At 33.8% G+C, this 5,054-nt stretch overlaps 1 non-coding gene across 1 annotated transcript; it reads right to left on the bottom strand.

Moving 5' to 3' along the window:
• LOC128292239 (small nucleolar RNA R71) lies at positions 1-107 on the bottom strand. Its single transcript, XR_008282223.1, has one exon. It is a non-coding gene; the product is annotated as a small nucleolar RNA R71 (small nucleolar RNA).
• Positions 108-5,054: the final 4,947 nt, after the last annotated feature.

Below are 5,054 nucleotides of genomic sequence, written 5' to 3'. Positions count from 1 at the left end.
AAACTTAGAAATGACATCACATCTTTTCGGCAGCTAGAGGATGAAACATTATATAAAGCTTGGGAATGATTTAAAGATTTAATTCAAAAATGTCTGATGCATGGACTTTAGCATTAGACTCGGATGGAAATATTCTATAATGGGTTGAATGCACATATGAGAATAGTAGTTGATGCGTCTGCCAACGGTACGTTGTTGATAAAACTTATAATGAAACATACAAGATCTTGGAAAAAATTTCTAACAATGGTTATCAGTATCTAATAACGAGAGTTTGGATAGGTAAGAGAGCTATCGGTACCATTGAGCTTAATGCAATCACTTCGTTAATGACCTAGGTATCTTTTTTAACTAACATGACTAAAACAATGAAAAATTCTACTGCAGTCCAGGAGATGAAATCAGTCAAGCTTTTATGTGCATATTACAATGAAAATCATGTGTTTGATGAATGCCCATCAAACCCAGCATCAATGTACTGCATGAGTAATTTTAAGTGGAATAATAACCCCTTATTCGAACACCAAGAATTCTGGGTGGAACCAACATTCGAATTTTAGTTCGAATAATCACGATATGGGGAATTTTAACAATGCTACAAGACAGAATTCCATCAGTGCACCACCTAGTTATAATCATCATATGCTGAGGAAAAATGTTCAACAAAGTCAGGTATCATCTTCCAATTTTATTGAATCTTTGTTGAAGGAATATAGGGCCAAGAATAATGTCGTAATTCAGAGTTAAGTTGCATCCCTACAAGCTCTTGAGAATCAAGAGGCACAAATAGCAAATGCTTTAAATTTGAGGCCACAAGGAGCATTGCCAAGCGATATTGAGAATTGGAGATCACAAGGGAAATAGGATTGCAAAGCAATCACTCTTAGAAGTGGAACTCAGTTGAGTGATTTTGTTAAAGACGCCACGATAGAAGAGGATGACTCAAGACTTTATCATCAAAGGATCTTAGAATCATATAAAAAGCATACAACATCTGAAAAAGATAAGTAGATTAATTTTGTGGCAGAATCAGATCATGTTTCCAACAAAAATGCCATAACAAAACAATATCAACAACCTGAAGGATGACCACCTCTACCTTTTCCTCCACGATCCAAAATTCTAAACAGGATGTTAACTTCAAAAGATTTTTGGAGGTCTTGAAGTAACTCCATATCAACATACCATTAGTAGAAGCTTTGGAGTAGATGCCCAATTAAGTGAAATTTATGAAAGATATGTTGTCAAAGAAGCGCAGATTGAGATAATTTAAAACTGTTGCTCTCAGCGAAGAGTGCACAGCATTGTTGATGAATAAATTGCCTCTAAAGTTGAAGGACCTGGAGAGTTTCACTATCCGATGTTTAATTGGAAATTGTTATGTTGGTAAGGAGTTATGTGATTTAGGAGCGAGTATAAATCTAATACCTCTGTCTATTTTCTAGAAGCTTGGAATTGGGAAGGCAAGACCCATAATAGTCACGTTGCAGCTGGTCTATCGATCCTATGCCCATCTGATAGGTAAAATTGAAGATGTACTGATAAGGGTAGATAAATTTATCATTCTTGTGGATTTCCTTATTTTAGAATGTGATGTTGACCATGATGTGCCAATTATTCTTGGAAGACTTTTTCTTGCTACAGTTAGAACTTTAATTGATGTGTTAAAAGGTGAATTAACCATGATGGTAAATGATTAATAAGTTACTTTTAATGTTTTTGATGCTTTGAAATGAGCAGACGAAAATGAAGAATGCCACGCCATTGACTTGATAGAAACATCAATGGTGGAAGAGTTCATGAGATTTTTCTATAGCAATTTTGAATGTAATGAAAGTTTATTTGAGCAGAGACCCTTGTGCACTTTGCTGGGGCAAAATAGACCTTTTAATTTTGATGAACAATGCTTGGTACCTCATGTATATCCGCATGGAGTTGTTGATGTCAAATACATGAAAACATGTGACACAATTAAAGTTAATGGGCAACGCTTGAAGCACTACTGGGGTGCTCATGTAGAGAGACAAATAGTCCATTGATCTTCGAGATGTTTAACTTAAACATATTAAAAATTTTGTTTATTTTTATTTCATTTTGTCGATTTAAATTTCTCTTGGTCATTCCATTTCCTTGGTTTAATATACTATAGGAGGGAAATGAGTCAGTGACGCGGAGCTCATTAAGATGAATCCTGCAAATGAAGAGAATGCACCTAAAGAACTGGAGGAATAACTAGAGAAAATAGATTTTGTAAGCATTGAGATTAACTGTGAGGGCGAAGAGGAAGCAAATCCCTCAATTGCACCACCACTGGACAACACTATAGTTGTTCTACCTCTTCTACTGAACTGACGACTGAATAGGATTGTAAGATCGATCGAATTATTGATGAACTTACCAGGTTTGATAATGAAGAGGAGGATGTACCACTCAACTTACTTAAAAGGCCAATGCATTATAAGATGAGAGCACGAAAGACCACTCATTCCAATTAAAGTACCACCATTCAATTCCAAGGTCAGGAATTTTTTCTCCCTTTATTACATCTCATTATGTACATATATATGTTCTTGCATTCATGATTCATATCTGTACATGCATTAAGGACAATGCATCCCTTAGATTTGAGGGTGTGTTGAGCATTTAGCATTGCATTAAATAGTTAGTTGAGCATGTTTTAACTTTTTGTTAATTTTTCATTCATTTTTGTAGGGCTCCCATGACTGCCGGGAATTATTTAGACTATGATGAGTTTATTTTTATTTGTGATGTTCAATGAGGAACTTAATTCTTCTATAAACTTAAAAAGTTGTAACAGTGGATTAGGTGATGTTAGCTTAAGATAGTTTGCTTGTAAATTGATCCCTAAAATTAAGATGTCCTAATTCCAGTTATAATTGATCCATAGTAAGTTTCTTTTGATAAACTTAGAGACTCTTGAAGTTATATTCAGTAACATGTCAATACTCAATAATGAATATAGTGGCAATGTCAAATAAAATTCTTTAAAAAATAGAAAAATGTAATCAAATACTCTAATGCTGAGAATTTTTGTGTAAGTCAGCACCATTTTGTTTTCTCCATCTTGCAGTTCACTAGAAAGGTGAGTTTGAGTAAAAGTATGTAATAAAGAAAATTAGGGGCACTCCAATGTAGTAGCGGACCGAGTAGCTAAGGAAGTAGTTGTTTGCACCATCAATCTTTTTAGTCAAAAGCCTTAGCTTTATGAGTGAGTATTCAAATTGTGACTTGATTGAGTATTCAGAAAATTAGTGTATTCTCCATTGTAATTGTCAAGTCAAAGAATCATGTGACGAGCTGAATCCTCTAGTAAAAATAAATAAATAGGCATAATAAATGGATGTATGTATTTGAGTATGTTTAAGGCCAGAAAAAAGAAGGAAAACTGAGTTAGTTAAAATATGAACTATGTAAATTAGGAGGTACTTCTATAGTGAAAATTTAAATGAATACTTAGGATTTTTCTTTCTTTTAGGGAAATATTTTCTACACAGCCTTTGCTAAATAAGCTTATGAAACTTTATCAAATTTTTAGTCATAGAAAATTGTTAAGAATTGAAGTGCAAAATGCTCTATTAAGAGTCTCACAATACAAAGGTGATTATGTTGCTATGGCAATCCTTACGTTCATGCATTCATGCATATCTTGCTTGAGGACAAGCAATAACTCAAGTTTGGGGGTGTGATAACTCTTGAAAAGAGTTATAATTCATGCATTTAGACTTGGTCAATTGTCTGTATTTAAGTGAACTTAGTTGCATTTTAGGATATTATTTTACTATTTTTTACATAAGAAGCTTGAACAATGCTTAAATATTATTATCTAGTAATTTTAATTGTATTTGGAAGGGTTGTGTGTGGTGGTTTGGCAGGTGCAGGTTGAGGAACGAGTAACAAAAAAGTGAAGGTTTGTCAAGGCAAAGAGTTGGACATTTTATCAGTACGCATGCTATTGTAATGCTGGGAAGATCGAGTCTGCACTTTACGGATATCAGTCCTAGCCCAACTGTACTTGTACTAGAAAAATCTGCCTAAAACAGAGGAGAAGAAAATCTTGTGTTGTTGGTTTTTATCCTAGAAAAAAAGAATTTAAAAAGAATATAATCTTAGGTTGTTGAAAAAGGAATTTAAAAATAGGAGAATATAATCTTAGGTTGTTAGATTTATCCTAAGGAAAAAGCTATAAAAAGCCAAATGAGGAAACTCTAAATAGCAAACAAGAAGGAGAGTTAATTAGGCAAGAATAAAAGTTAGTGGCTGAGTAGCGACGGGAAGAAGAAGACGAAGGCAGTCCCTCTCAACAATTGCAGGACACTATGCTGCTAGAGTGTGAACTAGACACACAAAAGTTGTCTTCCCGAAGTCTTCCATATTTCTTACTTTTTTCTTCCATTAATTGAATGATGAAAATGGTGTTGGATGTCATTTTAGTTTGGAATTTTATGTGCCAACCCATGAGCTAAATCTCCTTGAGTTAGGATTATATGATGAATGCAATAGCTCGATTTTGGCCCTAGTTGGAACAGTGGTGTCGAGACCACCAATCCAAAGTCAGAGAAAATATTTTATTATTATTTTAGACTTATAATAACTTTATATTAGTGCATGAAAAATTTGGTGAAATAATTTTAGCATTTTCTTGCTTAATTTAGAAAAAAAAGGCTAAATCGCATAAAATGCAAAAGTCTTAAATTGATAGCTAAGGGTATTAAATTGTTATGAACCTTAATTTTTAATTTGAGGGTCTTTAAACGGAAAAAAGCCCCTTAAATCTTAGCTGGCCGGCTATGGGAGATAAAAATGTTGAGAAGTCAACATTAGGTAATTTGATGACATAATGTATGATATAATAATGCCCTAAGCCTAGCTATCATCTTTTTCTTTCATTCTTTCTTCATCTCCACCGATTTTTTAGCCATTGTTAGAGGTTTTGAGCTTGAAAAATTTTAGCAACTCATTCCTCTTGCAGGTAAGTGATTTTAATGGCTTTTCTTGAATATTATTGTACTTTCGAGACCCTTGAAGCATGAGCT

The sequence above is a fragment of the Gossypium arboreum genome, chromosome 4, assembly GCF_025698485.1.
Source record: "Gossypium arboreum isolate Shixiya-1 chromosome 4, ASM2569848v2, whole genome shotgun sequence".
NCBI classification, from domain to species: Eukaryota; Viridiplantae; Streptophyta; class Magnoliopsida; order Malvales; family Malvaceae; genus Gossypium; species Gossypium arboreum.
This window is presented reverse-complemented; position numbering and strand designations above follow the sequence as displayed.